We start from the raw sequence: 7,417 nt of genomic DNA, 5'->3' as shown, positions 1-7,417 counted from the left end.
CTATCACTCTCTAAATTATCTCATCTATGCCTACTACCAAGGGTTATTGTAAGCACGGAATAGACTTTGGCCTATCAAGGGGTTAAAACAGGGTTGGTAAACTATGCCCTGCAGTCCATCGACCTACTGCCTGTTTTCATAAAATTATTATTGGAACCCAGCCACACCCATTCATTTATATACTGACTTCAGCTGCTTGCACACTACAATGGCAGAGTTGAGTGTTAAAATGTATCTCATGCCCCACAAAGCCTGAAATACTTATTATGCTTTATAGAAAAGGTTTGTTGACCAATCCTGGCTTAGAACACAAGAGCCCCATTCTTTATTGCTAAGAAGTAGAAGACTTGGTACATAGGTCACCTCTTTAAAGTAGTCCTCAGTTGGGATCCGTGGGTGGCACAGTGGTTTGGCGCCTGCCTTTGGCCCAGGGCGTGATCCTGGAGACCCGGGATCGAATCCCACATCGGGGTCCTGGTGCATGGAGCCTGCTTCTCCCTCTGCCTATGTCTCTGCCTCTCTCTCTCTCTCTGTGTGTCAATCATAAAAAAAAATAAAGTAGTCCTCAGTTTTTACAATTAGACTTCAGTACTTCCTCCCTTCCTCATTCCATAGCACCTACAACCTACTTTTATAGCACTTTTCACAGGGCATTGTCTCATTGGTCTTGGTTTCCTCCATTGAACACTGAGATTCTCCAGATTGGGGCTCTGTCTTATCCATAGCTCTAAGTAGTGCCTGGAGAGAATTGATCCCCAGGAAATGCTTGCTCAGTTAAAGTATTAACCAGAAATATACGCACACACAGTATAAACTCTCAGTAATAAATGACTGTAAGCCTACTAAGTGACAAAGCCTAGAGTTCTGAGCAATTCTTTCTGGACTTTGTCCCCACTGCTGTGACTGAGGCAGATTTTCAGGTCCTCGCCTCTACCTCCTCATTTCTCTTCTCTCCTTACCAAATGTCTGGCTGTGGTGTTGCTGGAACAGGGGCAGATCTGCCTGCATTGATCAGCTTGCAATCTACAACTGGCATCCCTTTTCGTTCCTTATGAGGTCATCAGCCTTCCCTTCAATCTTCAGAAGTCCATGCCAAGACATGGCAGCCAAGAGGGCATCAACAGCCTGCAGGCTGATGTTCCCTGTGGGAGATGAGGAATGTTCCCACCCTTGTATTCCACAGCAGGTGTGCGGGGGCATTCTTATCATGCTTCTTGTGGAGCTGCATCTGCTCCCAGTTTTCAGAGCTTCTGATCATTTTCATGACAAAATGTTAGGCTATATTTATCCATCACATCACCAAAGCCGGCCCTTGAAATTTCTGACCAGGAAACATTTGAGCTGTGCTGTTAATGTGCTCAGTGACCTCGGCACCTCCCTGACCCTTGACTTCTTCTGTAAAAGGAGGGGAGATAGTCACAAAGATCCCCCTGGACTTTGGACTCTAACACAGTGCCTCTATAAGGTCACATGAACCCTCAGTGCTAGAAATTCTTTTAAACCAGATTAGCAGCTAGTTCAGAAATTGACCTGCTTGAGGGGTAGGTGGTAGGGAGCTGGACACCACCACCTGTGAAGTCCCCTGCCTATAGGATGCTGACCTCTTGTCCTCCCACTGATGAGATCTTGCCCAAATCCTCAGCTTGAAGGTGAAATTCCTCAAAAAGCTTTGAGTAGCCTGAGCTTTCCCAAGACTCCTTGGGGCTCAAAGGTGAAGTCAATGTTTGCCTCCAAGTAAGAATTCATTAGCAGCTATTGCCAATCAGAGCTGTTTTCTCTGAGCAGAAACAGACTCCCTGGAACTCTGCAGGTCAGCAGGTCAACGGCTTAACATACAGACTCTGCAAACGCTGGTGGTCTGGCCCACCAGAACTGGCAGGTCGCATATAAGCTTCCTCTTCCAGCTCAGTAGTCTGGCTGCCCATCAGGTACCAGCTAAAAAGTGTCTGCTGTGTCTTGCCAATGAGACCGGCCCCACCAGGCATCAAATTGCAAATCTACGATGGAACTAGAAACTTGAAAATCTCTCCTGGACATTCTGGTACACTCCCTCTCCAGCATGACTTGAAAAAAGAGCTTTTTTTTTTTTTCTTACAGCATTTTTATTCCCATAGGAATCAGTAAGTAGAAACGTATTTGTAAAGTAATGGGTAAAAATGATTACTGGGTTTTTAAAATGCTCTTTCTGATGTTCCCATTCACTCAATAGTGACAGTTATACTGACAGCCACATTTACTCATGATCCAGAGAAATCTTCTTTGCTTAATACTGCATTAAGCACTGTTTGAAAAGTAACATCCCTTGGATGGCTTTCCCCACAGTGTTCAAGGCCTTTGCTACCCTGCCTCCACAGGAGCTGACAATGTTTTAGCAAAGTCGGCTCTTGATTATGGAATTCTATTTTGAGCAGAGAAAAAATCTCAGGATGTGCATCGGAGTCTGCCTACCCCAGATAAACAGGCCTGAAGGAATGTCCTAGGAAGATGATGCTGGCTGGGGGGTTATTGCTATAGCACACGTCGCACGAACAGACTTTATTTTAACTGGAGAAAGGCCACCAAATGAGCTATTTTTAATTAAAATCCCCTGAACCTTACTTATTAAGACTTTTGGCACATGCTGACAGTGAAATTTTTCCTGCATGGTCCTTTTGGGAGCTACCTTGATGACTTTGGCAGAGGAATGACATATAAATAACATTTAGGGTTATTATTATTGGGCCAGGTTCTCATCCTGGTTTACTCTCTGGGAATTCTAATGCTTAGACTTGCTTGTTAGAAACACTATGCTTTTCACCTTCCCCCAAGTGCATAGGGGATGAGGTGGTGTGAGGCTTGGGAAAGGGCATCATTTGGAAGATCCATTAATTGAAGTTCGTTTGAAAGCCATTCTGTTTATCATTTTAAAAGTTCCCTATTTCAGGTAATTCATTCACTCCCCAAGTCTCCAGGGATGTAAGTAGCAGGTGGGTTTTATCCCCATCTCAGGAATAGAACACAGATTGAATTGTCCCAGTGTGAGATGAGGTTCTAGAACAAGTGACACAGACTTGCCTCAGAATAAGAACCCAGGACCCCTCACAGGGAGGCCATGTCTATAGTCAGATGGCACACCTTCAGGGGCAGAGGAGAGGGGCAATAGACTATTCCCAAAATTTAAGAGAAGAGTTTTTATTTAGGAATGCTGATACTGCATCCTAGGCCACCACTGATTCACTCAAAATATGAGTCTGTACTGTGTGGCAGGGACTTCTCTCTGTAGTGATCTGGGGTAAGAAAGAGGAAAGGCAAGGTCCCTGCTCTCTGGAAGCTCAAATTCTAGGGTGTGATGTGGGGGGAAGAGAAGTGATAAACAAGCACAAAAGCAAGCAAACAAAATGTAAGATAAGTTCAGAGAGATTAAAAAAAAATGGTATGATCAAGAAAACAAAGAACCATGATGGAAAGGCAGGTCAGTGGGAGCCTGTACAATTCAGACAGAATGAGCAAGAAAAGCTCCTGGAAGGAGGTAACATTTGAGTTTAGACTTAAATAATAAGAAGCAGACAGACCTGGGAAGATCTGACTTTAGAGCTTTCTAGGCAGAAGGAACAACCAACTGCAAATTCCCTTGGGCAAGAACATGCATGTCAAGTTTCAGGAGCAGAAAGAGGAGATGTCCTATGCAGCCAACTGAACAAGGAGTTGAGTGGCAGGAGAGGTATATAGGTGTCAGATCACCTCAGGCCATAGTGAAAGATTTGGATTTCATTCACTGAATGAAATGGGCAGTATAGGCAGCCATTACAGGTGCAGAGGAGACTACTTGTCCCTTATATCCATTCTCTCTTTCTTTTAGTTCTAAAAACCTTGACTTTAATCAGCCAATGCCCACCCAGTTGGAAGGGACATCTTCCAGCTGCCTTTGCATAAATATGTGGCCAGGTAATTAAGTTCTTATCAATAAGATGCGAGCAAAAGTGACATGTGCAACTTTTGGGCCTTGCTCTTAAGATGACTGGGCATATCTTCTCCCCTTTACCATCTCAGTGACTAGAACACAGATATGGCCATACAGCCAGCCAGCTTTGACTTTGGAGCATGAGAGTAATACCCAACACTGTGGCAAACAAAAGGAGAGAAGAAACCTGGGTCCCTGCATGACTATGTGCAGCTTAGACACCTACCTGCCCTGAACCAGCTTCTTTCCTTTGTTTGAGCCATTATATTCTGAGTTTCTGTTAAATCAGCTTATCCTGCATCCTAATACAGAGTGTTTTAAGGAGGAAAGTGACGTGATCTGATTTGTATCTCAAAGAAATCAATCTAAGTACTATGCGCATAAAGTGTTGGAAGGGGGGAAAGAGTGGAGTAATGATATCAAAGGCCAGCTAAGAGGCCATCACAGCAATTCAAACAAAAGATACTGATAGCTTAGTCTGCTAAACTACCCTGCACACAGAGAGAAGTAAATAGATTTGGGATCAATTTTGAAAGTAGAACCAAAAAGATTTGGAGATGAATTGGATGGTTGGGAGGAAGTTTGAGAAAAGAATAATCAAGGTAACTCCTAGTTTGGGGTCCCTTGGTGATTTTCCCATCTACACAGGATCTGAGACAATAGGAAGTGGACCCCACTGAAAGGACATGGGGCATCTCTGCCGGGGATTACAAACTTGGAGATGATCCATATCACAATTGGCAGCCTAATAAGCTGCTGTATTGACCCAAGCATCATACCCTAGCTTTGAGTTAGCAATACTTAAGATGAGGTACCTGGTGGTTGGCTCAGTCAGTAAAGCATGCGAGTCTTGATCTCAGGGTTGTAAATTTAAGCCCCATGTTGGATGTAGGGATTACTTAAAAATAAAATCTTAAAAAAAATATTTTAAAATACTTATGATTATTTTGGTTGCAAGCAACAGAAACCAACTCTGGCTAATTTAAGATATCAAAATAATCTATTGGAAAGATTATGACATGGTTCACAGAACCCGATTTAGTCCTTTAAAAAGAAGCTAGAGCTACACTGTGATATCATTATGTTGAACACCTGAAACTAATATAACATTGTGTGTCAACTACATCAAAAAAGAAGAAGAAAAAGAACTAGAACTGAGCACTAGAATAGAAAGATAACAGGAATCAGAAAATACCCTTAGCTCTATCCCTAAACAGACCACTCTTTCTGATTTCCTATATATGTGATGAAAGATGGTGTCTCCATGGCTTCTGAGTTTATATTACTTCTAGCAAGTAGACTAAACCAATCTAGATACTTTGAGTCTCAATTCTTATCCCCCGAGAGTGAGAATTTAACTACTCCTGCTTGGGTCAGGAGTCTAGTCAACTCTAGTCAGAAGGACAGGAATAGTTTAAATATGTCTCCCTTCATCTCTGTGGAAGGGGCAGGTTATTGAGAAAGGGGTTTATGAGGGCTGGGCAGACATCTCCCCAAAGCACCATTCTAACAAGGTCCGTATTGAACACAAAAAATCAGTTTCATGAAGACATAGCACTGCAGGGCTCAAGAGCTCGTTTAGAAGAATCTGCCTCTAATACAGAACTAGAACTAAAGTCATCTTGAGCCTTTAAATATTTTTCTTATTATTAAAGATATCTTACACAGAACATTCCACGGCTTTCTTGAGGACCATCGGTGGGGCTCACAAGCTTATGATACCTTCTTCTTGTTTCTCACCCTTGAGCTTATCACCACATATATAAAACTTTTCTTGACGTCTCATTTAGAAGGAGGCAGTTGGTCACCAAATCCACCCCTCAGAATAAACCTCCAGGATGGCACAGCTGGAACAAAGCTGGACTGGAATGGATGTGAAATCCTACAGATGACCAGCCTGGTTGTGACTCTGAGGCCCTACGCTAGCCCTGAACACATCAGAGGGCTGTGGATCTTTCCTTTCCTGGAAGCATCAATTCTTCAAGTCATTGACCCCAGCTTCCTCTTCCCCTTGCCAGTCTGAAACACTCATTCTTTATTCCTGTCCAGGGCTCCCTCTTCCCACTTCTCTGAATAAAGTTGAAAATGGAGCTATAAGAATGGATATAGCAGCTCTTTATCTGTCAGAGAAAGATTAGCTAAGGATAGTTATGGGCCCCAGGCAAAGGTAGGGATGCAGTCTGCCTCTTAAAGGCTTGATTGGGAAGATTTTATTGTTATTATAAAGATGCACTTTCTTTTAAAAGTTTAGACTTAAACTTCTTTTAGTCACAAGAGGTGATGTGCTTTTTTCCTTTTTCTTGTAAATTAAGATGTTTTTAGTTCTAAGGCTGAAGCTTAACAGCATGTGCAGTAAGGGTTATGGGAAGTGAGTGGAGCCCTTGGGGAAAGCTTTATCTCTCCATAGAGGGCACTCAACATTGCCTCTTGATAATACAGGAAGGTCACAACCCTCCTACCACCGACAAGCTCACAGCAGGGGTCCAGGCATACTTTTGCCAAATGGCATGACAATGAAAAAAGAAGCTTTGATACTCTTCCTATCTCAAATTCCTTTGACTTGTTTATTATGCAACTAATGATTATGATCAAATACATATTATGTATAAAAAGTGCTCTAAGAGTGCTTTCATTATTTTTATGGGTTTTAAATTTTCATACCAGAGTCTCTGCTCACAATAGTCATAACCAGTTGTCATCATCCCTTCCATCCTTTAAACAACAACCATTGTTTGTTGTTTTTTTAACAACCATTTTTTTAATGCCTGCTTTTTCCTCCACATTTTTTTATTGTGCTCAAACACGCATAATGTAAAATTTACCAGTTTAGCCATTTTAATGTGTACAATTCAGTGGCATTAAATACATTCACAGTGCTGCATACCCATCACTAATATCTATTTCCAGAACTCTGTCATCATCTCAAATAGAAACTCTGCACCTATTAAACAATAACTCCTGGGGCGCCTGGGTGGTTTAATCAGTTAAGCATCTGACTCTTGGTTTTAGGTCGTGATCTCAGGGTTGTGAGATGGAGCCCCATATTACATTCCATGCACAGTGTAGAGTCTGCTTGAGATTCTTTCCCCTCCTCCTTCTCCTTTTCCCTCTGCTCCTTCCTCAAGTCATGCTCTCTCTCTTTCTCATAAATAAATAAATAAATAAATAAATAAATAAATAAATAAATAAAGGCACCTGGGTGGCTTAGTGGTTGAACATCTGCCTTTGGCTTAGGTCATGATCCTAGAGTGCTGGGATCGAGTCCCACATGGGGAGCCTGCTGCTCTATCTGCCTATGTCTCTGCCTCTGTGTGTCTCTCGTGAATAAATAAATAAAATCTTTTTAAAAGCAAAAAACAAATAAATAAATAAAATCTTTAAAAATATATAGTAACAGTAACTCCCTATTTCCCCCTCCCTGCTCCCAGTAACCTCTATTCTACTTTCTACCTCTATGAATTTGCCTGTACTAAGTAC

The 7,417-nt window shown here is 42.1% G+C and overlaps 1 long non-coding RNA gene across 1 annotated transcript; it reads left to right on the top strand.

The window, feature by feature from the left end:
• Positions 1-3,082: 3,082 nt before the first annotated feature.
• LOC144281669 (uncharacterized) lies at positions 3,083-4,259 on the top strand. The gene is made up of 3 exons (XR_013350098.1): positions 3,083-3,271; positions 3,839-3,924; positions 4,030-4,259. It is a non-coding gene; the product is annotated as an uncharacterized LOC144281669 (long non-coding RNA).
• The last annotated feature ends 3,158 nt before the right edge of the window (positions 4,260-7,417 follow it).

This window comes from Canis aureus, chromosome 13 (assembly GCF_053574225.1).
Source record: "Canis aureus isolate CA01 chromosome 13, VMU_Caureus_v.1.0, whole genome shotgun sequence".
NCBI lineage: Eukaryota > Metazoa > Chordata > Mammalia > Carnivora > Canidae > Canis > Canis aureus.
Note: the sequence above shows the minus strand (reverse complement) of the source record. Positions and strands in the feature narration are given on the sequence as shown.